The sequence below is a fragment of the Triturus cristatus genome, chromosome 6 (genome assembly GCF_964204655.1).
Source record: "Triturus cristatus chromosome 6, aTriCri1.1, whole genome shotgun sequence".
In the NCBI taxonomy this organism is placed as follows: Eukaryota; Metazoa; Chordata; class Amphibia; order Caudata; family Salamandridae; genus Triturus; species Triturus cristatus.
The window spans coordinates 1,260,765,348-1,260,785,172 of NC_140589.1; positions in this window are offsets into that span (position 1 = coordinate 1,260,765,348).

Here is a 19,825-nt window from a genome sequence, read left to right on the forward strand (position 1 = left end):
TACCAGATAATCTCAATTGAGTGACTAACTGAAAACCACTAAAGGTACCCTAGGTACATATAATACCAGGTTTAGAATACAGTAAGTTCTACTGAACTTAGAGTTGTGTGTTAAGGGCTTAGCACACCCTTTCTACAACTCAAGAGAGTTTAGTAGGCCTCACTAGAGTAAGTAGTGCAATACACCACTCCTCACTAGTAATGTCTTCAAAGCCAGGAACCAGTGGATCCCTGCCAGAAGCCAATGGGCTTCTTGTCTCCAAGTATGATAACTTCCCATTCATGAAATTGGGAGCATTATGCACTACTAGGAAACTGAAGACAGGCAATAGCCTAACCTCCCAGCATCTCATGGAGGTACTCAGGCAGGATGATCTCAGAAGACCTATAGGGTCTGAAGGGGTAGGCAGAGTGGGTGGGGCAGCACATGAGGAAGGGCCTAGGGGTGAAATTCCCCATGACCGGACCTCTGATGCTGACCAGGAAGATGACAATAATCTTGACCTGGGAAATCCAGCTCCCTGGAGAATGAGGGGGATGGCCACACTCGCCCCCACTTTGTCCCTCCTGGAAGAGTTGGTGGTGAGCCTAGAAGGTCTAGATCTCCCCCAGTGGAGTCTAACCATTTTGGTTCAACTATAGGGACCTCTATTTCTTCTCATAGGAGGGACGCCTCCCAGGAGAGGAGGGAGAGACTGCTGAAGTATGAGGAAGCCCAGCTTGAAATCAGAAAGCAGCAAGTAGCCCTAGACAAGGAGGCCCTAAAGCTCTACAGAGCTAGAAAAAAGGTGGGACCAGAGTCCCATGGTGGCAGCAACATCCCTAGAGATAGGGAGAGGTATCATGACCATAGAAACCTGAATAGGATTGTCCCTCTATACCAGAGTGGGGATGACATCCACAAATGGATAACTGCACTAGAAAGGGCCTGTAAAGTTCAAAGGGTCCCCCAGGAGCAGTGGGCAGCAATCTTATGGCTCTCCTTTGCAGACAAAGGTACAGATACGCTCCTCACTGTTAGAGAGGAGGAGGCAGATGATTATACCAGTCTTAAAGGTGCCTTGATTGAAGGGTTTGGCCAAACCACTGAGCAATACAGGTTAAAGTTCAGAGATACCCAAAAGGTACACAATCAAGACTGGGTGGACTTTGTAGATTGTGATTCTAAGGCTCTGGAAGGTTGGTTACTTGGCAGGAAAGTGAATGACTTCCAAGGATTGTACAATTTGATTGTGAGGGAGCAGATCCTTAATAACTGTCAAAATCAGCGGTTGCACCAGTACCTCTGACCTTTGCCCAAGAATTGGGAAAGAAGGCAGACAAGTGGGTCAGAACCAGGGTGAGGCAGAAGGTACAGAACCAAGGTGGTGAACCAAAGAAGCAAGATCCTATAAACTCTGACAAGGGTGGGGAGAAAGGTAAAGACCAGAAGTCTTCACAAGGTCCCCAAAAATCTTCTTCAGGAGGGGATTCACAGTCTAACAAGGGAAAAGGCCAAAAGAAACCATGGTGCAAAATCTGTAAACAGAAGACTCACTGGACAAGTGATTGCACCAAGTCCAAAGACTCAACTCAAGCCACCATTGCCCCTAAGGCAACTGTTCCCCCTAGAACAGCTACAATTGGTGGTGGTAATGTTCAGAATAAGGGTGTAGTAGAGTTGACCCTGGGTTCTGAGATGGACTCTGGCCTAGTCAGAGTTCCAACTCAGGCTGTCCTGATCTGTGATGAAGGCATGGATATGTCCTCCTTTGTGAGTCCCAGTAATTTGGGCAATTACAGACAGCAGCCTTTGATAAATGGAAAAGAGGCTTTGGCATTCAGGGACACAGGAGCAAGTGTCACAATGGTGACAAAATACCTTGTGGATCCTGGGCAGATTATACTTGGTGAAATGGAACAAGTGACCAATGCTAGCAATGTCAGAACAGACCATTCTCTGGTAGTTGTTAACTTCTCCTGGGGAGGGGTAACTGGCCTTAAGAAGGTTGTGGTAAGTACAGACCTACCAGTTGAATGCGTGCTTGGCAAAGATCTGGAAACTTCAGCATGGGATGAAGTGGAGCTCAGTACATATGCAGAAATGTTAGGGATCCCTGCTCATGTCTTTGCTGTGACTAGGTCACAGGCCAAAATGTCTAACACTGGACAGGCCCTGGATTCTGGAAGAATGGACCAGGTGCCTCCCAAGAGGAGGAGCAGTAGGGTTAAGGCAGTGCCTTCCCCCTGACTCAGAGTAAAGATCAGCCTCCTCAGGGAGATGATCTTGAGCTTGAAGAAGGAACTGTCCCAGAGGAGCTTGAACCTGACCAGGTGGAATTCTTGGGGACAGGAGGCCCTTCCATGGAAGATCTGAGCCAGGAGCAGAAAACCTGCCACTCTCTTGAACCCCTCAGAAAGCAAGCTGCTGATGAGGCTGATGGGAATGCCAGTGGCACCCATAAAGTTTATTGGGATGATGGACTCCTTTATTCAGAGTGTAGAGACCCCAAGCCTGGTGCATCCAGGAGGTTGGTTATACCTCTGAGGTTTAGGGGCTTCCTATTGACACTAGCCCATGGTATTCCTCTAGCAGGATACCTGGGCCAAAACAAGACTTGAGACAGAATTGTCCCTCACTTTCACTGGCCCCACATGTCTGAAGACACTAAGGAGTTTTCTCGCTCCTGTGTGACCTGCCAAGCCAGTGGCAAGGCAGGTGGAACCACAAAGGCCCCCCTGATACCACTACCTGTGGTGGGGGTTCCCTTTGAGAGGGTTGGGATTGACATTGTTGGTCACATGCATCCTCAAACAGCATCTGGGCACAGGTTTATACTGGTGGTGGTGGACCATGCCACCAGGTACCCAAAAGCAATTCCCCTAAGGACCACTACATCACCTGTGGTGGCAAGAGCTCTCTTCAGTGTATTCTCAAGAGTAGGCTTTCCTAAGGAGGTAGTATCTGACAGGGAGGCATACTTCATGTCTAGTTACTTGACTGCTATGTGGAAGGAGTGGGGAGTGAACTACAAGTTCACCACACTCTATCACCCACAATGCAATGGTTTAGTTGAAAGGTTCAACAAAACCTGAAAGGGCACGATTAAAGGACTCCCAGAAAAGCTTAGGGGAAGATGGGACATACTCTTGCCCTGCCTTTTATTTGCATACAGGGAGGTGCCTCAAAAGGGGGTTGGCTACAACCCTTTTGAACTTTTGTCTGGTCACCCTGTCAGGGGTCCATTGTGTCTGGTTAAGGAAAGATGGGAGTTATCTCTCAAGCACCCCGAACAGGACATAGTGGACTATATACTTGGTCTCCGCTCCAGGATGGTTGAGTACATAAAAAGGCAACCAAAAAACTTGAGGCTAGCCAGGAATTACAAAAAGCCTGGCATGACCAAAAGGCTGTACTGACTGTCTACCAGCCAGGACAGAAAGGGTGGGTGTTGGAGCCTGTGACCCCAGCAGCCCTCCAGGACAAATGGAGTGGCCCCCATACAATTGTTGAACAGAAAGGGGAGGTCACCCACTTGGTAGACCTTGGAACCCCTAGGAGTCCCCACAGGGTACTTTATGTCAACAGACTTAAACCATATGTTGGCAGGGCAGACATGGGCTTGCTCATGGCCACTGATGAAGGACAGGAGGAAGAGAGTGACCCACTCCCTGACCTGCTTTCTCAGAACCCTGATGATGGGTCAGTTGATGGTGTAGCCTTGGCAGGCAGCCACACTGCCCAGCAGCAAACTGACTGCAGGAAACTCCTCAGCCAGTTCAGACATATATTTTCTCTGACTCCAAGTCAGACCACCTGGTGCACTCATGAAGTGGACACTGGGGACAGTCTGCCTGTGAAGAATAAGATCTACGGCAACCTGACCATGTTAGGGACTGTATAAGGACAAAAGTCCAAAAGATGTTGGATTTGGGAGTTATTGAACCCTCAGTTAGCCCTTGGGCTAGTCCAGTAGTCCTGGTACCTAAACCTCACATCACAGATGGCAAGAGATAGATGAGGTTGTGTGTAGACTACAGGGGTCTCAATGCAGTCACTAGGACTGATGCCCATCCCATCCCCAGGGCAGATGAGCTAATAGATACTTTGGCCTCAGCCAAGTTTCTAAGCACATTTGACCTAACAGCTGTCTACTGGCAGATCACACTAGCTGATGATGCAAAGCCAAAGACAAAATTTTCTACCCCTAGTGGGCACTATTAATTTGTGGTAATGCCCTTTGGTTTGAAGAATGCACTTGCCACTTTCCAAAGGTGGGTGAATCAAGTCCTTACAGGCTTGGAAGACTATAGTGTAGCATATCTAGATGATATTGCTGTCTTTAGCTCTACCTGAGAGGATCACCTGGTAAACCTGAGGAATGTTTTGGAGGCCCTGCAGAAAGCAAGCCTAACTATCAAGGCTTCTAAGTGCCAGATAGGGCAGAGTTGGGTTGTGTACCTGGGCCACCTTGTAGGTGGAGGCCAGGTTCAACCATTACAGAGCAAAATCCAGACCATAATGGACTGGGTTGCTCCAACTACCCAGACTCGGGTGAGAGCCTTCTTAGGCCTGACTGGGTACTATAGAAGATTTGTCAAGGGGTATGGATCAATAGTGACACCCCTGAATGACTTAACCTCTAAGAAAATGCCCAAAAAGGTTCAGTGGACAGCTAGCTGTAAAAAGGCATTTGATGACCTGAAGCAGGCCATGTGCACTGCTCCCATTCTGCAAAGTCCTGAATACTCCAAAAAGTTCATTGTCCAAATAGATGCATCTGAGTTGGGGGTAGAGGCTGTACTGTCACAGTTGAATGATGAAAGTCAGGATCAACCAGTAGCTTTCATAAGCAGAGGGTTGACCCCAGAGAGAAACGTTGGTCAGCCATTAAGAGGGAGGCCGTTGCTGTGGTTTGGACACTGAAGAAGTTGAGGCCATACTTATTTGGTACTCACTTCATTGTTCAGACAGACCATAAGCCCCTCTTATGGCTAAAACAGATGAACGGTGAAAACCCCAAATTGCTCAGGTGGTCCATTTCCCTACAGGGGATGGACTATACATTGGAACATAGACCTGGGAGTATCCATGCCAATGCAGATGGACTCTCCAGATATTTTCACTTAGAATATGAAGACTCAACTGGTCCAGGTTAGTTTAATGTCCCTGCGTTTGGTGGGGAGGTTGTGTAGGAGAGTAGGATCTGCTTCACATGTTTACCCCCACTTTTTGCTGGTGTTTCACTGTTTTTCGACTTTAATCTGGCTGGGACCCTGCTATTCAGGGCCCCAGCCTAGCTGCTTCCTCTCTAAAATGATTCCATGTACTTTAGGTACATTACAGATTGGATCTGAGGTGCCCCTGTAAGCCCCTAGTATATGGTATACTATGTACCCAGGGCATAAGTACCCCAGAGGCCTACCAGGGGCTGAAGCATGTATTATGCCACCCCTGGAAAGCCACCCAAAATGACACCCCAGGTCTGCTACTGCAGCCTGGGTAAGGTGGTGCATGCACCCCTTACTGTGATATAGGTTACCTATATCACTATATATATACCCACATATAAACCTATAAGTCACTCCTATGGCAGGCCTTATCAATCCTGAAGGCAGAGTGCTTGGTTCTTATGTGAGAGGGTGCCCCTGCATGAGCAGAGCCCCCTGCAGCGTTCGGAGACCGTTCTCTGATGCTGTTTGAAGTGCAGCCTGACCATATACTCTTAAGTGCATTATAACCAAACAGTAAATGCTAACTTTGGACTGGCTGCACGGAAACATGTCGTGTTTGGTGTCAAATGTATGAAAGAAACAGAGGGATACCCCTAATTGTTCTTCCTAAATCAGGGTATAGAAAGTTATAATGCAAAGAAACAGTGATTTAGGAAACAGAATCAAAAACATAAAGAGCATAACTCTTGTGGACAAAATTAATTAGAGCATGAATTTTTATGACACATTTTTAATAGTTTTTGTTAAAAATATGGAGTTCATATTTGAATTCAACATACATATATAAGAATGATCACAGTTATTTAATTATTGTATATATGTAAATAATGAAACAGGGATGACATGGATGGTCTCCAAAAAAATGAACATCAAAGAATACAAATTATAGAAACTACACATTCAAAATTACAATATTCGCAATCTGTTGAACAATTAATTCAATGTATCAATGGCCTTAGGATGTTTCCACAATCCTACGCGCGTTTCGGCATGTGCCTTCGTCAGGGGGCCATACAGTTTGTTCGTCACTGCCTAAATAAAATATAAACAGCTATCAAGAGTATGCTCTATAATCCAATGTAAACAGTCAAAAATTACTACTTAATGCCCATACTTCACATCTTGTATGTAGCATTTTAACTAGAAAGACATTAAAAATCACTAGTCAACTTTACATAATTAGGGGACTCTTTAACGTGAGCTAAAAATGTTTTACACCTTAAAAAACCATCCCCAAAAGTGAATTCGTGTCTAGTATCTATATAGTTCCAATACACAAAAGGAGAACCAGGGATTTCCAACAATATTCGGCCTACAACCTAGCTACAGTTGTATTTGATAACCTGTTCCCAAGGAATTTCACTGTTCATACCTTTAAGGTATGTATTAAGGTAGAAAATCCAATAGACTTCTCTTTTTTTGTGTATGTTTGTACTCATGGTGCTGGAGTTATTTCTAATTTTCTCCAATATGAGCCAACGTATCTGATCTGCAGTGTGGTTCGCTTCCATATAGTGACGAACTAATGGAGCTTGAATTTTCTGGGTGCGTATAGCTGACCTATGTTCTGTCAGTCTGGTAGGCAGCATACGGGCTGTCTCTCCAACATAGCCTTGGTTGCAGGGGCATAGTAATAAATAAATTACATTGGTGGTCTTGCAGTTTGTAAAGCTCATGAGTGGTATATTGCGATTATTGAACGAAAATTGTTTTGTTTCCATCGCAAATTCACATGCTGTACAGGACATGCACTTAAAGTTACCTGTTACTTTCGTTAGCCCGGTGCTAGACAACTGGGTTTGATTGACAGCAGGTTTGGTTGGCATGCGTGATCTTACTACCAGATCTTTAAGATTTTTATTTTTCCTATATGCATATAGGGGTTTAGGTAAAGCTTGATTTTTAGGTTTGGTGGCATTCAAAATGTGCCAATTCGAATTGATGACGTGACGCACTTTTTCATTCATGGTGGAATGTCTCGATACGAAGACTAATCTAGGATTTGAAGTTTTGGGATGTGGTGTTAACAGATGTTGCCTGTCGTAAAATCTTGCTCGTTTGTATGAGTCTCGTATGAGGCGTTTGGGATAACCTCTTGTAAGGAATTTCTGTTTCATGTCTTCTGATCTTAAATCAAAGTCTTGCAAATTAGTACAGTTCCGGCGAAGTCGCAGGAACTGACTGAAAGGAATGTTGGTTTTTTGCGTGAGGGGATGATAACTATCAAAGTGGAGTAGTGTATTACGTGATGTAGGTTTAACGTTTAGATCTACCTCAAGGTGATCTATATTGTTTTGTATTTGTATATCTAGAAATTCCACTTTGACATTGTTAGAATTGGCTGTAAAAAAGATGTTATCATCACACAAATTTAGCCAGGAAACAAATTGTGATAAATCGTCAGGGTCCGCTGTCCAGATAAAAAAGACGTTGTCTATATATCTGGACCAAGATGTTATAGATTCACTGAAAGGGGCAATCTCATTGTATATGAATCGAGATTCATATAGGGCCATATAGATGTTGGCCACCGTTGGAGCACACGAAGCCCCCATACTGACTCCCTTTGTTTGTTTATAAAGGGAGCCATTAAATTCAAAAGTATTTTCAGTGAGTATCACTTTTAGACAATCCAAAATAAATGGTCTTGGGCAATTTATGTTAAAAATTTCCATGAACCAGGCTACCGCTTCTAGACCTCCAGATTGTGGGATATTGGAATATAAAGCCGTAATATCCATGGTGACCATTAGTTGAGTGTTCGCATTAAAAGGTAGATTTTCAACTTTAGTGATGATGTCCCTAGTGTCGCGTATGTAGGACGGGATCTGTGATACGAAAGGTCTTAAAATGGTGTCTACATATTTAGATAGTGGTTCTGTAACAGATCCTATAGTGACTAATCTTTTGGTCGAGCCTACATTTACATTCTAGTAAGTCAACTTACATCTGTTGAAAGACTCTAACACGCGCAGTCATGATTTATATCCAAGCACCAAACGTAATAGGTTGCTTTCCGTTGTTTAGATTACTTGACCTTTAAAGGCTAAGTTCCAACTATTCCTCTATCAAAATTACGGTGACCTGGACCTCTTCTGAGGTAAGCCGCAATGCCATCCCTGCCATACTACTGGTGATCTCACGTTTTAATAATTGTTCGTATCATTCTTTTCACTCGGCCATATTCTTTATTTCTTAGAAAATTGCCTGTCAAAATCCCACCTGATTGTCTGCATACGAAGCGCCGATACCAATCTAGCGCATCACTTGATATATACAGTTGGAAAAGAAGAGACGACCGTTTGAATATAGGTCGGTCTCATATAATTCTGCCATTCATGTTTCATTTGTATGTGCACCCGTTTTAATATATCAATTGCACATTTATCTCCTTCTTTCTCAACAGTTAGTAACCGTAGATACACAGTGGATATTAGAGTCGATGTGAAGCACCATTGTTGCGTTAAAGTTCTCTTTTACTTCATACCTAATCTGTGAGTTCCTACCATTCTTATTCACTTTGACTTTCATTAGCGCAAAAACCATCTCTCTTCCTTTTCCATTTCTATGACTATGTTTTCAGAAATCCCTGGTTCTCCTTTTGTGTATTGGAACTATATAGATACTAGACACGAATTCACTTTTGGGGATGGTTTTTTAAGGTGTAAAACATTTTTAGCTCACGTTAAAGAGTCCCCTAATTATGTAAAGTTGACTAGTGATTTTTAATGTCTTTCTAGTTAAAATGCTACATACAAGATGTGAAGTATGGGCATTAAGTAGTAATTTTTGACTGTTTACATTGGATTATAGAGCATACTCTTGATAGCTGTTTATATTTTATTTAGGCAGTGACGAACAAACTGTATGGCCCCCTGACGAAGGCACGTGCCGAAACGCGCGTAGGATTGTGGAAACATCCTAAGGCCATTGATACATTGAATTAATTGTTCAACAGATTGCGAATATTGTAATTTTGAATGTGTAGTTTCTATAATTTGTATTCTTGGTGTTCATTTTTGTGGAGACCATCCATGTCATCCCTGTTTCATTATTTACATATATACAATAATTAAATAACTGTGATCATTCTTATATATGTATGTTGAATTCAAATATGAACTCCATATTTTTAACAAAAGCTATTAAAAATGTGTCATAAAAATTCATGCTCTAATTAATTTTGTCCACAAGAGTTATGCTCTTTATGTTTTTGATTGTGTTTGGTGTCAAATACCTTGGAATCATACCCCACACCAGTTGGTGTGGGAGTATTATCCCACCCTTCTAGAGGGAGAGACATGACAGCACTGGTATACCCGGTAGAAACTTAATAGAGCCCTGGTATCACAAAATGGATGCTGCAGCCACAGACACGGGTCTGTCCTCCTTCTGCTGACCAAAACTCTGACAGGGGAGGCCTGAACAATATATTTCCTGTCACAGGGAGGTGTAACTACCTCCCAGACAGGCTTATCTGTACTTGGGCTGGGTGGGAGCACTCTCTGAGTGCTTTGAAGTCCTGCACTGGGGGCACATTTGGTGTCCCTGTGCATAGTCCAGCTCAAACCAGTTCAGGGGCTTCCAGCCCCTGCTCTGGCACAAAACTGGAGAAAGGAAATTGGTGTAGCCACCCCTCTTTCCAAATCCTCCCATAGGTGGGTCCCCAGAGTATGTCCAACCCCCTACCTTAGTATAAGTATGGGACCCCAGTCCTTAGGACTTTAGATCACCCTGGACAAAATTCTGACGCTGAATCCTGGACCTTCAACGCTCTGCTCAAGACCAGAGGACTGAAGAAATCTCCCTTGGGGTCAAGGAGTGACTCCCCTGCTTGGCAGGCACCAACAAAGCAATTTGCCGGTTTGCATTTCTGAAGCTCCCACCAGACTCTGAAGTATTTGCAGCCCAGGAAGAGGATTTACAGACATCTAAGAGGCCGACCCGAGACCCAGCAAAGCTGAGACTCGCAGCCCTTGTGAGTAGCATGGAACAGGAACTCCTGGTCACCGTGCATTTCTGCAAGTGCATTGACTTCCTGATGACTCTTGAAGTCATGCTTGGACTGACTTATAGCCCCCACCTCGCCCACTGAATCCACCAAAGACTCTCAGCCTGGTCATTCCGAGGGACCCGCGGGCCACCATTTTGTGTTTCAGCTCGAGGTCCCTTTGCGATACCTGGTCCATCGACTGGTGAGTCCCCAAGGGGGTAACTTTGTATTTCCTTGGGCTTTCCTGGTTGTTCCAGACATGCCCCGTCTCCCTACCAAGTGGTGAGTCCCACAGACCTTGCTGATCTGCACCAGAGCATATTTCTCGTTTCTGTGTGGGTGGCTGTTGCCAAGGCTTGTTGTGTCCAATCCGGGCACCGACACTGCAGTTCGAATCCAGCTCCTGGTCATCCTCGACACCTCCTGGTCCTCGTGGCTGAAGAGTCAAGCTTCACCTCCTTCACCTGAAATCACCCGGCATCGGTAGGCATCTGCTCATCATCGTCCTGGTCACTGGCTAGTGACCCAGACTCTGTCCCCTCTGCTTTCAGGTTCTTCTCATCTTCGACCCAGGTTTGGATCTCTTCGGACACTTCGTATCTTCACGGCAGCTGCACTTCTTCGCCAGCTCCCATTGAAATCGACGATGCGACCCGACACCAAAAGACACCTATGCACCCGGCTTCCCTGGGTGAGGTAACACAAGTACTCCGGTGCTCCCATGGGTGTTGGCCCTAGTACTTCCTAAGTCCCAAAGGGTTTGGTTCTGACGCATTTCTAAGTGTCATTAATCTTTAAAAATCTAACCATGACTTTCCCCATAGAAGCTAATGGGAGATCGTGGCTGTGTTCTCACACTGCACATGGCCCCCGTGGGTGTCCTGTGCCACTACCTTGGATGGTTCTTTGGGGTCCCAGCGATTCTACAGGCTCTAGGCCTTATGTCTAGTTAAGTTATGGTTCTTATACCACTATTTTAGTATTTGGTTTGGCTCGCCCCTAGGGCCTGACGTGTATTTGTGCTATTATACTGTACTATTTGAAGTGCAACTTACGTGTTTTGACCTCTAGCCTCATAAAGAGACTAGGAGGGTGCGTTTAAGAAATAAATACATATATTTTATATATATATCTGGTGTGGTTGCCTTTCATTTAGCCATTCAAGGGATTGTAGACTGGTAAAACAAGCTGCTTTACATTCCTTCAAGACTTAGCCTGAAGGCTGCTCTCCATAGCTACCACGAGGATAGCTTTCAATAAAGGTTGTCTTTAACCTATCAATAATAAGGGGTTGTTTGGAATGGTACAGGGTGCCCACTAAAACTAGTGGACAGCATATACCAGGCCAACTTATCACACAGGGGTGCGGAAAGAGGCAAGAGAGGTGCAGAAAGAGAAAAGAGGGGTGCAGAAAGAGGCAAGAGACTTACAGAAAGAGGCAAGAGTGGAGCAGAAAGAGGAAAGAGAGGTGTAGAAGGAGGCACGAGAGTGGCACAAAGAGGGAAGAAGGGTGCGGAAACAGGCAAAAGGGGTGCAGAAAGAAGCAAGTGAGGTGCAGAAAGAGGCTATAGATGTGTAGAAAGAAGCAAGAGAGTTGCAGAAAGGGGCAAGAGAGGTTGCAGAAAGAGGAAAGAAATGTGCAGAAAGAGGCAAGAGATCTGCAGAAAAAAGCATCAGAGGTGCTGAAAGAGGTAAGTAAGGTGCAGAAAGAAGCATGAGAGCTGCAGAAAGAGGCAATAGAAGTTCAGAAAGAAGCAACAGTGGTGCAGAAAGAGGCAAGAGGGGTGCAGAAATAGGAGAGAGAAGTGCAGAAAGACGCAAAAGAGGTGCTCAAAGAGGCAAGAGGGACGTAGAAAGAGGCAAGAGCAGTACAGAAAGAACCAAGAGAAGTGCACAAAGAAGCCACAGAGGTTCAGAAGGAGGCAAGAGGGGTGCAGAAAGAAGGAAGAGAAGTGAAGAAAGAAGCAACAGAGGTACAGAAAGAGGCAAAAGTGGTGCAGAAAGAGGGAAGAGAAGTATAGAAACAGGCAAGCGAGTTGCACAAAAAGGGAAAATGGGTGCAGAAAGGGGCAGGAGGAGTGCAGAAAGAAGCAACAGAGGTGCCGAAAGAGGCAAGAGAGGTGCAGAACAAAGCAAGTGAAGTGCAGAAAGAGGCAACAGAGGTGCAGAAAGATGCAAGAAAGGTGCAGAAACAAGCAAGAGCAGTGCAAAAAGAGGCAAGAGAATTGATGAAAGAAGCCCCAGAGGTTTCGAAAGAACCAAGAGAAGTTTAAAAAGAAGCAAGTGAGGTGCAGACAGAAGCAAGAGCAGTATAGAAAGAACCAACAGAGGTGCAAAGAGAGGCAATAGGGGTGCACAAAGAGTTAGGACAGGTGGACAAAGAGGCCAGGGAGGTACAGAAAGAGGCAGGAGGGGTGCAGAAAGAAGGAAGAGAAGTGCAAAAAGAGGCATGAGAATTGCTGAAAGAAGCAACAGAGGTGTAGAAAGAAGCAAGAGAAGTGCAGGAAGAGGCAAGTAAGTAGCCGAAAGAAGCGAGAGCAGTGCAGAAAGAACCAACAGAGGTGCAAAAAGAGGCAAGAGGGGTGCAGAAAAAGGTAGGAGGGGTACATAAAGAGGCAAGAGAGGTACAGAAAGAGGGAAGAGGGGTGCAGAAAGAAGGTGAGAAGTGAACAAAGATGTAACAGAGGCGCTGAAAGAGGCGCGAATGGTGCAGAAAAAGCAGGAGAAGAAAAATGAACAGGGGTACTGAAAGAGGCAAGTGAGCTGCAGAAGGAAGCAAGAGAGGTACAGAAAGAGGCAATAGAAGTGCAGAAAGCAGCAACAGTGGTGCAGAAAGAGGCAAGAGGGGTACAGAAATAGGAGAGAGAAGAGCAGAAAGAAGCAAAAGAGGTGCTCAAAGAGAGAAGAGGGACGTAGAAAGCGACACGAGCAGTGCAGAAAGAACCAGGAAAAGGGCAGAAAGAAGCAAAAGAGGTTCATAAGGAGGCAAGAGGAGTGTAGAAAGAAGGAAGAGGAGTGAAGAAAGAAGCAACAGATGTGCTATAAGAGGCACGAAGGGTGCAGAAAGAGGCAAGAGAAATACAGAAAAAAGCATCAGAGGTACAGAAAGAGGCATGAGTGGTGCAGAAAGGGGGAAGAGAAGTGTAGAAAGAGGCAAGAGAGTTGCACAAAGAGGGAAGAGGGGTACAGAAAGAGGCAAGATGAGTGTAGAAAGAAGCAACAGAGGTGCCGAAAGAGGCAAGAGAGGTGTAGAACAAAGCAAGTGAAGTGCAGAAAGAGGCAAGAGAGGTGCAGAAAGAGGCAAGAGAGGTGCAGAGACAAGCAAGAACAGTGCAGAAAGAGGAAAGAGAATTGCTGAAAGAAGCATCAAAAGTTTCAAAAGATCCAAGAGAAGTGTAAAAAGAGGAAAGTGAGGTGCAGAAAGAAGCAAGAGCAGTACAGAAAGACCCAACAGAGGTGCAAAAAGAAGCAAGAGGGTTGCAGAAAGAGTTAAGACAGGTGCACAAAGAGGCAAGAGAGGTACAGAAAGAGGAAGGAGGGATGCAGAAAGAAGGAAGAGAAGTGCAGAAAGAGGCAAGAAAATTGCTGAAAGAAGCAACAGAAGTGTAGAAAGAAGCAACAGTAGTGCAGAAAGAGGCAAGTAAGTAGCAGAAAAAAGCAAGAGCAGTGCAGAAAGAACCAACAGAGTTGCAAAAGGAGACAAGAATGGTGCAGAAAATGGTAGCAGAGGTGCACAAAGAGGCGAGAGAAATGCAGAAAGAGGCGGGAGGGGTGCAGATAGAAGGTAGAGAAGTGCAGAAAGAAGCAATAGAGGTTCTGAAAGAGGCACAAACGGTGCAGAAAGAGTAAAAGAAGTACAGAAAAAGGCAAGTGAGGTGCAGAAAGAAGCAAGAGCAGTACAGAAAGAACCACCAGAGGTACTCAAAGAGGCGCAAAGGGTGCAGAAAGAACAAGTGAAGTGCAGAAAGAGACAACAGAGGTACAGAAAGAGGCAAGAGAGGTACAGAAATAGGCAGGAAATGTGCAGAAACAGAGAACATGGGTGCAGAAAGAAGGAAGAGTGGTGCAGAAAGAGAAGAGGGGTGAAAAAGAGGCAAGAGATCTGCAGAAAAAAAGCAACAGAGGTGCAGAAAGAAGCAATAAGTAGCTGAAAGAAGCAAGAGCAGTGCAGAAAGAACCAACAGAGGTCCAAAAAGGGGCAAGAGGGATGCATAAAAAGGTAGGAGGGATGCATAAAGAAGCGAGAGGTACAGAAAGAGGAAGGAGGGGTGCAGAAGGAAGGTGAGAAGTACACAAATAAGTAGCAGAGGTGCTGGAAGGAGGCGCGAAGGGTGCCGGAAGAGCGCGAGAAGTGCAGAAAGAGGCAAAAGAGGTATAGAAAGAGGCAAGATAGATACAGAAGCAGGCAGGAAAGGTACAGAAAGAGGGAACAGGGATGCAGATGGAGGCAAGAGAGGTGCATAAAGAGAAAAGAGGTGTGCAGAAAGAGACAAGAGATCTGCAGAAAAAAGCTACAGAGGTGATGAAAGAGGCAAGTGAAGTTCAGAAAGGGGCTAGAGATCTGCAGAAAAAAGGAACAGAGGTGCAGAAAGAGGCAAGAGAGGTGTAGAAACAGGCAGGAAAGGTACAGAAAGAGGGAACAGGGGTGCAGAGAGAGGCATGAGAGGCGCAGAACGAGAAAAGAGGGGTACAAAAAGAGGCAAGGGATCTGCAGAAAAAAGCAACAGAGGTGCTGAAAGAGGCAAGAGTGGTGCAGAAAGAGGGAAGAGAACTGTAGGAAGAGGCAACAGAATTGCACAGAGGGAAGAGGGATACAGAAAGAGGCAGGAGGGGTATAGAAAGAAGCAACAGAGGTGCTGAAAGAGGTAAGAGAGGTGCCGAAAGAAGCAAGTGAAGTGTAGAAAGAGGCAACAGAGGTGCAGAAAGATGCATGAGAGGTGCAGAAACAAGCAGGAGAAATGCTGAAAGAAGGATCAAAGGTTTCGAAAGATCCAAGAGAAGTGTAAAAAGAGGAAAGTGAGGTGCAGAAAGAAGCAAGTGCAGTACAGAAAGACCCAACAGAGGTGCAAAAAGAAGCAAGACGGGTGCAGAAAGAGTTAGGACAGGTGCACAAAGAGGCAAGAGAGGTACAGAAAGAGGCAGGAGGGATGCAGAAAGAAGGAAGAGAAGTACAGAAAGAGGCAAGAAAATTGCTGAAAGAAGCAACAGAAGTGTAGAAAGAAGCAAGAGTAGTGCAGAAAGAGGCAAGTAAGTAGCAGAAAGAAGCAAGAGCAGTGCAGAAAGAAGCAACAGAGGTGCAAAAAGAGGCAAGAGAGGTGCAGAAAAAAGTAGGAGGGATGCATAAAGAGGCAAGAGAGTTACAGAAAGAGGAAGGAGGGTGCAGAAAGAAGGTGAGACGTGCACAAAGAAGTAACAGAGGTGCTGAAAGAGGTGCGGAGGGTGCAGAAAGAGCAGGAGAAGTGCAGAAAGAGGCAAAAGAGATATAGAAAGAGGCAAGATACATGCAGAAACAGGCAGGAAAGGTACAGAAAGAGGGAACAGGGGTACAGATAGAGGCAAGAGAGGTACAGAAAGAGAAAAGAGGCATGCAGAAAGAGACTAGAGATCTGCAGAAAAAAGCAACAGCGGTGATGAAAGAGGCAAGTGAAGTAAAGAAAGGGGCAAGAGATCTGTAGAAAAAAGGAACAGAGGTGCTGATAGAGGCGAGTGAGCTGCAGCAGGAAGTTAGAGAGGTGCAGAAAGAGGCAATAGAAGTGCAGAAAGAAGCAACAGAGGTGAAGAAAGAGGCATAAGGGGTACCAAAAGAGACAGGAAAAGTGCAGAAAGAGGCACCAGAGTTACAGAAAGAGGCAAGAGAGGTGCAGAAACAGGCAGGAAAGGTGCAGAAAGAGGGAACAGGGGTACAGAGAGGGGCAAGAGTGGTGCAGAAAGAGGGAAGAGAGCTGTAGAAAGAGGCAAGATACGTGCAGAAACAGGCAGGAAAGGTACAGAAAGAGGGAACAGGGGTACAGATAGAGGCAAGAGAGGTACAGAAAGAGAAAAGAGGCATGCAGAAAGAGACTAGAGATCTGCAGAAAAAAGCAACAGCGGTGATGAAAGAGGCAAGTGAAGTAAAGAAAGGGGCAAGAGATCTGTAGAAAAAAGGAACAGAGGTGCTGATTGAGGCGAGTGAGCTGCAGAAGGAAGTTAGAGAGGTGCAGAAAGAGGCAATAGAAGTGCAGAAAGAAGCAACAGAGGTGAAGAAAGAGGCATCAGGGGTACCAAAAGAGACAGGAAAAGTGCAGAAAGAGGCACCAGAGTTACAGAAAGAGGCAAGAGAGGTGCAGAAACAGGCAGGAAAGGTGCAGAAAGAGGGAACAGGGGTACAGAGAGGGGCAAGAGTGGTGCAGAAAGAGGGAAGAGAGCTGTAGAAAGAGGCAAGAGAATTGCACAGAGGGAAGAGGGGTGCAGAAAGAGGCAGGAGCGGTGCAGAAAGAAGCAACTGAGATAGAGAAAGAGCTAAGAGAGGTGCTGAAAGAAGCAAGTGAAGTGCAGAAAGAGGCAACAGAGGCGCAGAAAGATGCAAGAGAGGTGCAGAAACAAGCATGAGAAAAGCATAAAGAGGCAAGAAAATTGCTGAAAGAAGCAACAGAGGTTTAGAAAGAACCAAGAGAAGTGCAAAAAAAGAAAAGTGAGCTGCAGAAAAAAGCAAGAGCAGTGCAGAAAGAACCAACAGAGTTTCAAAAAGAGGCAAGAATTGTGCAGAAAATGGTAGCAGAGGTGCACAAAGAGGCGAGAGAAATACAGAAAGAGGCAGGAGGGGTGCAGATAGAAGGAAGAGGAGTGCAGAAAGAAGCAATAAAGGTTCTGAAAGAGGCACAAACGGTGCAGAAAGAGTAAAAGAAGTACGGAAAGAGGCAAGTGAGGTGCAGAAAGAAGCAAGAGAAGTGCAGAAAGAACCACCAGAGGTACTCAAAGAGGCGCAAAGGGTGCAAAAAGAGCAAGAGAAGTACAGAAAGAGACAACAGAGGTACAGAAAGAGGCAAGAGAGGTGCAGAAATAGGCAGGAAATGTGCAGAAACAGAGAACAGATGTGCAGAAAGAGGGAAGAGTGGTGCAGAAAGAGAAGAGGGGTGAAAAAGAGGCAAGAGATCTGCAGAAAAAAAGCAACAGAGGTGCAGAAAGAAGCAAGCAAGTAGCTGAAAGAAGCAAGATCAGTGCAGAAAGAACCAACAGAGGTGCAAAAAGAGGCAAGAGGGGTGCAGAAAAAGGTAGGAGGGATGCATAAAGAAGCAAGAGAGGTACAGAAAGAGGAAGGAGGGGTGCAGAAAGAAGGTGAGAAGTGCACAAAGAAGTAACAGAGGTGCTGAAAGAGGCACGGAGGGTGCCGAAAGAGCGCGAGAAGTGCAGAAAGAGGTATAGAAAGAGGCAAGATAGGTACAGAAGGTGGCAGGAAAGGTACAGAAAGAGGGAACAGGGATGCAGATGGAGGCAAGAGAGGTGCAGAAAGAGATAAGAGGCATGCAGAAAGAGACAAGGGATCTGCAGAAATAAGCTACAGAGGTGATGAAAGAGGCAAGTGAAGTTCAGAAAGGGGCTAGAGATCTGCAGAAAAAATGAACAGAGGTGCAGAAAGAGGCAAGACAGGTGCAGAAACAGGCAGGAAAGGTACAGAAAGAGGGAACATGGGTGCAGAGAGAGGCATTAGAGGTGTAGAATGAGAAAAGAGGGGTACAAAAGAAGCAAGAGATCTGCAGAAAAAAGCAACAGAGGTGCTGAAAGAGGCAAGAGTGGTGCAGAAAGAGGGAAGAGAGCTGTAGGAAGAGGCAACAGAATTGCACAGAGGGAAGAGGGATACAGAAAGAGGCAGGAGGGGTGTAGAAAGAAGCAACAGAGGTGCTGAAAGAGGTAAGAGAGGTGCCGAAAGAAGCAAGTGAAGTGTAGAAAGAGGCAACAGAGGTGCAGAAAGATGCATGAGAGGTGCAGAAACAAGCAAGAGAAATGCTGAAAGAAGGATCAAAGGTTTCGAAAGATCCAAGAGAAGTGTAAAAAGAGGAAAGTGAGGTGCAGAAAGAAGCAAGAGCAGTACAGAAAGACCCAACAGAGGTGCAAAAAGAAGCAAGACGGGTGCAGAAAGAGTTAGGACAGGTGCACAAAGAGGCAAGAGAGGTACAGAAAGAGGCAGGAGGGTTGCAGAAAGAAGGAAGAGAAGTGCAGAAAGAGGCAAGAAAATTGCTGAAAGAAGCAACAGAAGTGTAGAAAGAAGCAACAGTAGTGCAGAAAGAGGCAAGTAAGTAGCAGAAAAAAGCAAGAGCAGTGCAGAAAGAACCAACAGAGTTGCAAAAGGAGGCAAGAATGGTGCAGAAAATGGTAGCAGAGGTGCACAAAGAGGCGAGAGAAATACAGAAAGAGGCGGGAGGAGTGCAGATAGAAGGAAGAGAAGTGCAGAAAGAAGCAATAGAGGTTCTGAAAGGGGCACAAACGGTGCAGAAAGAGTAAAAGAAGTACAGAAAAAGGCAAGTGAGGTGCAGAAAGAAGCAAGAGCAGTACAGAAAGAACCACCAGAGGTACTCAAAGAGGCGCAAAGGGTGCAGAAAGAACAAGTGAAGTGCAGAAAGAGACAACAGAGGTACAGAAATAGGCAGGAAATGAGCAGAAACAGAGAACAGGGGTGCAGAAAGAAGGAAGAGTGGTGCAGAAAGAGAAGAGGGGTGAAAAAGAGGCAAGAGATCTGCAGAAAAAAAGCAACAGAGGTGCAGAACGAAGCAATACGTAGCTGAAAGAAGCAAGAGCAGTGCAGAAAGAACCAACAGAGGTGCAAAAAGGGGCAAGAGGGATGCATAAAAAGGTAGGAGGGATGCATAAAGAAGCGAGAGGTACAGAAAGAGGAAGGAGGGGTGCAGAAGGAAGGTGAGAAGTACACAAATAAGTAGCAGAGGTGCTGGAAGGAGGCGCGAAGGGTGCCGAAAGAGCGCGAGAAGTGCAGAAAGAGGCAAAAGAGGTATAGAAAGAGGCAAGAATGGTACAGAAGCAGGCAGGAAAGGTACAGAAAGAGGGAACAGGGATGCAGATGGAGGCAAGAGAGGTGCATAAAGAGAAAAGAGGTGTGCAGAAAGAGACAAGAGATCTGCAGAAAAAAGCTACAGAGGTGATGAAAGAGGCAAGTGAAGTTCAGAAAGGGGCTAGAGATCTGCAGAAAAAAGAAACAGAGGTGCAGAAAGAGGCAAGAGAGGTGCAGAAACAGGCAGGAAAGGTACAGAAAGAGGGAACAGGGGTGCAGAGAGAGGCATGAGAGGTGCAGAACGAGAAAAGAGGGGTACAAAAAGAGGCAAGAGATCTGCAGAAAAAAGCAACAGAGGTGCTGAAAGAGGCAAGAGTGGTGCAGAAAGAGGGAAGAGAGCTGTAGGAAGAGGCAACAGAATTGCACAGAGGGAAGAGGGATACAGAAAGAGGCAGGAGGGGTGTAGAAAGAAGCAACAGAGGTGCTGAAAGAGGTAAGAGAGGTGCCGAAAGAAGCAAGTGAAGTGTAGAAAGAGGCAACAGAGGTGCAGAAAGATGCATGAGAGGTACAGAAACAAGCAAGAGAAATGCTGAAAGAAGGATCAAAGGTTTCGAAAGATCCAAGAGAAGTGTAAAAAGA